Below are 7,646 nucleotides of genomic sequence, written 5' to 3' on the forward strand. Positions count from 1 at the left end.
ATATGTGGTTCTACTTGGAGTGGTTCTACTTGGAGTCTGCAGAAAAATATGACAATCAGGTTCCTTGCATACACCTGCATCAGCACCAAACCTGACAGCAATTGCATAGGGCACCTCAGCCCAGCCATGGTCCATGCCCCCAGTATTTCTTGGTCACAAATCATTGCTCCTGAGCAGTTGCAACTAGAATTTCCCCTTCAGCACTCGGAATTTCATGAACTGGAGTATGAACCTGCATTTTAGGAAGGGGAAAATTGAAAGTCAATTCTTTCTTTACCAACAGACATCAGAACAATGACAATCAGGAAAATAAAACCTCACAGAAACATAGAAAAGAAACAAGAACTTACTGAGTTGGAGAGGACCCACATGGATCATCAAAGTCCAACTCCTGGTTCTGCACAGGACACCCCAAGAATCACACCATGTGCCTGAGAGCATTGTCAAAATGTTTCTTGGACTCTGTCAGGCTTGGTGCTGTGACAACTTCCCTGGGGAGCTGTTTCAGTGCCCATCCACCCTCTGGGTGAAAAACCTTCTTCTAATATCCAATCTAAACCTCCCCTGACAGAACTCCAGGCCATTCCCTTGGGTCCTGTCACTGGTCGCCAGAGAGAAGAGATCAGTGCCTGTCCCTCCTCTTTTCCTCACAAGGAAAATCTAACTGCAGTGAGGCCTCCCCTCAGTCTCTTCCAGGCTGAACAGACCAGGTGACCTCAGCCACTCCTTGCACAGCTTCCCCTTCAGACCCTTCACCATCCTCATGGCCCTCTTTTTTTGGACACTCTCAAATAGTTTCATGTCTTTTTTATGTTGTGGCACTGAGAACTGCTCCAGCACTTGAGCTGAGGCCGCCCCAGTGCAGAGCGGAGCAGGACAATCCCCTCTCTTGCCCAATTGGTGATGCTGTCCCTGATGCCCCCAGGACAGGGTTGGCCCTCCTGGCTGCCAGGGCACTGCTGGCTCATGTTCAACTTGCCATAAACCAAGAGCCCCAGGTCCCTTTCCATGGCACTGCTTTCTAGCGTCTCATTTCCCAGTCTGTCCATGCATACAGGATTGTCCTGTCTCAGGTGCAGGATCCAGCATTTTTCCTGGTTTAATTTCATAATGTTGGTGATTGATCAGCCTGGTCACCAAGGGTCTCTCTGCAGGTTCTCTTTGCCTTGGAGGGAGTCAACAGCTCCTCCCAAATTACTATCATCTGCAGATGTAGTATCCTTTCCAGCCCTGCATTCAAAGTTGTTTCTGAATAGGACCCATGATGGATCCCTGAAGAACTCCATATGTGACCAGTTGCCAGTCTGATGTTACTCCATTCACTACAGTCCTTTACGTCTGACACATCTGCCAGTTGCTCACCCACCACACGATGCATGAGAAATATCCATTATTGAACAACCTGTCCTATGTGTAAGTGTTAAACCATGCCAGAGGCTGGACAGAGTCACCTGGGAGCTGGGAGTGGTCTGGATGTATGTTCTCTTTCCCTGCAAAGAAACATATTTAGGATGTCAAACTCCCTAGAGCATCATCTAGTTTCAACTTGATGGAGCTCAAGAAAAAGAAGAAATCATCCTGCTGGTAAATACAATAAATGTATGCTTTCTTACTTAAAATATATAGTAAAAATACTATAAAAGCTTGGGATAGGCTTTCCTTTGTAGTTCTATAGCTCTTTCCTCCAACTGAAGATCTACAGTAATATGCTAGTGGTGACCTAGGAGTGAGCTGCAAATTCTATTATGTTTAGATTGGTTTTTAGTGCCCTTGTTTCTTCCTGCTTGTTGCATTCTGTGGGGCAAGAACCAGTCAGAATGGTTGTGTATGTTCTCTGCACCACCAACAAATAATGATGATTTCTTTCTCCTGATCCTCTAAGCTTAATACCAGCTTTTCATTACAGGCCTCTGATTCCTGTTTGGCTGTATAGCAAAGTTTCTGATAAAAGGGAATTTTTTATCCCTGACATTTTTCATCATGATTAATTGCTAGATGAAGTTATTTCCTGGTAACCAGAAGGCAGCCAGGTGCTCTCTGACTGCCCCTACTTTTCCAGCACTTCTGGTCTCAGAGTGGTTATGTGCAGTGCAAGCGCTCACAGTAAGATTTGCTTTGCTCTTTCTTGCTGATGGGGATAGAATCACAGAATCACAGAATCACAGAATTATTAGGTTGGAAGAGACCTTCAAGACCATTGAGTCCAACCCAGCCCTAACACCTCAACTAAACCATGGCACCAAGTGCCACATCCAGTCTTTTTTTAAACACATCTAAGGATGGTGAGTCCACCACCTCCCCAGGCAGACTGTTCTAGTACTTTATCACCCTTTCCATAAAAAACTCTTTCCTAATATCCGACCTGTATTTTCCTTGGCACAGCTTGAGACTGTGTCCTCTTGTTCTGTTGGCTGTGCCTGGAGAAAGAGACCAACGCCCTCCTGCCTACACCCACCTTTCAGGAGTTGTAGAGAGTGATAAGGTCATCTCTGAGTCTCCTTTTCTCCAGGCTAAACACCCCCAGCTCCCTCAGTTGTTCCTCACAGGGTTTGTGTTCCCAGCCCCTCACCAGCCTTGTTTCCTCCTCTGGACCCACTCAAGCGTCTCAACATTCTTCTGAACTGAGGGGCCAGAACTGGGCACAGCACTCAAGGTGCAGCCTCACCAGTGCTAAGTACAGAAGAAGAATGACCTCCCTGCTCCTGCTGACCACACTATTCCTGATACAGACCAGGATGCCTTTGGCCTTCTTGGCCACCAGGGCACACTGCTGGCTCATGTCCAGTTGGCTGTTGACCAGCACCTCCAGGTCCCTTTCTACCTGGGCCCTGTCCAGCCACACCATCCCCAGCCTGTAGCGCTGCAGGGGGTTATTGTGGCCAAAATGCAGGACTCAGCACTTGGACCTGTTAAACTTCATCCCATTGGACTCTGCCCATCCATCCAACCATTCTAGGTCTCTCTGCAGAGCCATCCTACCTTCCAATAGATCGACACACACTCCCAGCTTAGTGTCATCTGCAAATTTACTAATGAAAGACTCAATACCCTCATCCATGTCATCAATAAAAATATTGAACAGAACTGGCCCCAGCACAGACCCCTGAGGGACACCACTATGACTGGCTGCCAGCTATAATTCCCACTATTTCTGTTTTGCAGTTGAGCATTACAGCACAGAAAGGAGACATCATCTGCCACTCTTTAATAAGGGGATGATTCTGCCATACACTGAATCCAGAGAAAATCTTCAACATGCTAAAATAAGTGGGATTTTTACTGCTGACTTCAGTAGGGTCTGGATTTCACTTTGCAAGGACTTTGGGTTTGTTCCTGTGCTCTGTCACAGGGTCCTCAACCCTTAGATCAAGGACTGAAGTTCTTTAATATTTCCTTCAACATCTATTTTTTTTTGGATGTGATGACTTATATTAGATAATGATAGTTTTCTTGTTCACTGTGGGCAGAAAATGCCATCCCTATGCCATTGTAAGCTCCAAGTAACCTACCTGGCTTGATGGATCACTGCCTTGGGCCATAACTTATAATTGGAGAAGATACAGCAAACCTGAAGTGAATCTGTCAGGGTAACCTAGGTCACAGAGACCTTACCAATTCACAAAGGACATCTTTCTTGATAATGCAGCATGTCTACTGCACAGGAAAAAAGCCCTATCTATTTGGTCTTAAGATTAGAGAGGAAGCATCATTCAAAATAAATATAATAAGCCTTTCCACACAAACTTCCATACAAATTCCAACATATCTAATTTTTCAGTAGCACAAGCGTGTAATGTATATAGAGTACACTTACCAGGGTCTGAGACAGCTGAAGCATGATTCAATGACTGGACAATTAGCACTGATGTTGTAGGCATCTCACCCTGACTTCTGTATAAATGTAGATATGTAGATATGATATAGGTATGTAATGTAGAATACAAAATTTGAGAAAATGTAGAAGAAAACTGAAGAGTGTCTGTTGTAATGTTTATCCTTATGCAACCTCAGAAAGGGGTAATCCAGAGTATTCTTCAAGGATTTGAAGGTGAATCAAATATATAAGTTTAAATATCAACTGTCAAACTTTTTCTGATGAGCCACAGTTAGTTATAGCAATTATTGCTCCTTGTTGCAAATATGAAAACATCTGGTATTAAATGTTTGAGTCCTGGTGTCTTTACACTTCAGATGCTGTGAGAGTGGTAATTATCTCTTGATTTAAGATTTTTGTGCAAAATAAGACTATTAAATGCAAAATTGCTAGATGTAGTAAACACAGCAGAAAATAGGCACCAGTGGTTTTGCTAGTAACACTTTCCCAGTGAGTGATAAAACAGAGACCATCTTAGCCAGTGTTTTTCCAGTAAGTTCTGTCAGAGTCCACTGCTGTCCACTGCATTCTCAGGTTTGCACTCTAGAAAAGGCAGGGATACATCTCCAGCAGCAGTATAAATTGTGGCATTCATGATAGCTCCAGCTCAATATACTCAGTTGGGTATTCAGAGGGAGAAGTCCATCACATTTCTTCTCAGATGTCCTTGAGCAGTATGCTTTGACTATTTATTTTTTTTTCAAAAAAGGGAAGCTTCAACTGTCTGTAACAGAAACAATTCCGTTTCACCGATGAAGAGTTACAGAATAAAGATGACACAAATAATATGTTTTTAAAGCCAACACTTAACTAAATTAATGAAACTTGTACTCACAGATGTCAGTTTTTCTATGAGCTGTCTTTCAATAGCTCCCAAGGTTGTGTGTTTATATATGGGTTAGGGTGAAGATTTCCAATGCAGATAGATCTGAGCAAGCTGATCTTTGTTCCTTTATTACTGCAAATGAGATGCCCCTAAAAGGTGTGTGGCTGCATCCAAGATAATCATTGTTGGCTGTCCTTTTAGTCAACTGAGGAGAGAAACAGACCCTTAGAAGACAGAATTTCTGTCTTAGATAGATATCACAAAATGAGCTGTGTGAGTCATGTCCTAATAGTGCCTGACTTCCTATGCTGACTTTTAAGGAAGGTGGGCGGTGACTAGGACAAATACAAATATTTACACTATAGATTTCTAAAACTGGATTAAACTTTCCAACTTCTGTTTTTTAAAAAGAATATGTTTAAGATATGTAAGTTTAATTTATACTTAATTTCCAGCACCAAATGATTTGTCTTCCAGATCAGCACAATTTGTATTACCACTTCTTTTCAGGAATAACTGGCTCCATCCACAAAAGACCAAAGTTGTGGGGTTCAGCACTGTGATAGCTTAAGGCTGGCTCCTTAAAGGTTGCTGAGCACCAAATGACGTGCCTGTGCATCCTTCTCATTGCATGTTCTGTCAACCAGAAAACAGCCAGAATTATTTACACGTAGGTGGAAGATATGAAGGTGTCTGTATGAGACACAGCCAGGCACCAGCAGAACAGGGATGGGGGATGAGTGGCTGCTGTGCATCCTGCCCAGCTCATTACCCAGACAGCCCAGTTGTTCCTGAACCTGCAATAGCCAAACCCAGAGCAGACAGAACTTGATAATAACTCAACCTTGGTTCTTTTTCAGTTAAGCCTTGTTGCTAAAATTCACATTTTATCTTTGGAAGTTATTACTTCCATAGCGTGTGGGGTAGCAGAGCCTTTCACCCAGCATCATCCTTATCTGGGGAAATAATTTACCCCAGAACACACATGGTATCTCAAGCATCAGGGTATGAGGGGTGCAGGCATATTTATGCCCCTGACAGGCTTCTCATGGGAATTCCTCATCTATCCACGGCCCAGGAAACTTCTAGCGTCTCAGGGCCATCAGGCACTTCCCCACCAGGTCATGGACCTTGCTGTTTGGGATCCCTGCCCATGGACCAATAAATCAAGGCTGGCCTTGGCCTGACTCCATCCCCAGGAAGGTGCCCAGGGCTGGGCTGCCTGGCCCTCTGGGCAGGGGGTGGGGAGTGGACCTGTAGGAATGAAACCAGAGGCCACAAAGATGATCAAGTCCTGGAACATCTCTCCTAGGAGGAAAGACTGAGAGAGCTGGGGATGTTCAGTCTGGAGAAGACTCCTGAGAGACCTTATAGCACCTTCCAGCACCTAGTTGTGGCCCACAAGAGAGCTGGAGAGGGGCTTTTCACCAGAGCATGCAGTGATAGGAGAAAAGGAAATTACTTGAAGCTGAAAGAGAGTAGATTTAGATTAGATATTAGGAAGAAATTCTTCAGTGCAAATGTGGGGCACTGGATCAGGTTGCCCAGAGAAATTGTGGATACCTTACACTGAATAGGATTTTGAGCAACTGGTCTAGTGAAAGATATCCTTGCCCATGGAATGGGATTGGATTAGAAGATCTTTTAAGTCCCTTCCAACCACAAGCACTTTGATTTCATGATTGGTTTGAACTGTCAGGTATTGCCTCCTGCCCTGGGGGTCCACAGGGAGACACAGTCCCTACAGCACTCAGGAAGTGCACATTTATCTGGAAATCAAAAACATGTCAGCAAGTGCAAACTTCTAATGATATTTTCTTTACTGGGCACATAACTTGGTTACCAGGGACTTTCTTCCTCTCATGTTCTCTGCTGCTGAGACCTTGCTAAATAATAGAATCAGTCTTCCTCTTTTATTAGATTCTTCTGTGAGTATAGTGTAATTGTGCAGCTGAAAGAAGAGCCTTAGCTTTTATGTGATATCTCACTTTTCAGATAAATCAACTACAAAAAATTATCACACGACTGATTGTGGGTAACTGGGCACCAAGTGTGAATTTCAAGCCCATGTCTTAAGGTCAATGTGACCCATGTGTTAAAACCCACTCAGGGAGAAAATAAAGCTGATTATCTGCAGTTTCCTCAGTTCACTGGCTGTTTATGTGTATCTCAGGAAGGCTTTCTGACACTGCACTGTAAAGCAGCCGATCTGTAGCTTCATATTATGAGTCCCGAGAGAGAACTGCAATAAACAGTCAAACAGAAATGAGATCTGTTCCTGGAAATCAGCTCAGCTAGAGGCAATTGAAACTTATAGCAGAATCAACCATTACCAGTTGAAAGCACTTAATTTTTTGTTTTTGTCAATTTCCACCATTGTTGTTTATGATGCACATCTAATCAGGAAGATCCAGGTTCTAATAAGGGAGGTGGCATATGTGTCACTGTCAAAGCCTCATTCCAGAAATGAGTCACTGAACACAGCACCAGCCACTCTGGGGGGGTGCAGGACTGAGAAAGGCCCTGACCTCATTGAAGCCCATGAATGCTTCCCCCAGAACAGACAGATAAGATTACAGAGGTGGTGATCTTGATTTACCAGGAAAAATGCATCTTGTCCAAGGACTACAGGGACAAAGAACCATGACACACACCAGCCAGGCTGCTGGATTCAAGACATTCTTCAGATTTCAGAAGGTAAAAGTAAGCTGGCCTTCTATCAGCTTTGGGGAGTACTGAGCTCTGGAGAAACTTGCGTCCTTGTCAGATCTGTAGAATAGATGATAATGAAGCTATGTGCCCAGTACTTGATTGAAAATGTCTCAATGACCCACCCTCTTTCTCCATCTTGGTCCCTGTAACTGTGACATTGACATGAATTGGCTATTGAAAAGATGAAGTCTTAGTGAGCATTGGATGGACACCTGCTACCAACTGGGAAATGGA

Source organism: Poecile atricapillus, chromosome Z (genome assembly GCF_030490865.1).
Source record: "Poecile atricapillus isolate bPoeAtr1 chromosome Z, bPoeAtr1.hap1, whole genome shotgun sequence".
Lineage (NCBI taxonomy): Eukaryota > Metazoa > Chordata > Aves > Passeriformes > Paridae > Poecile > Poecile atricapillus.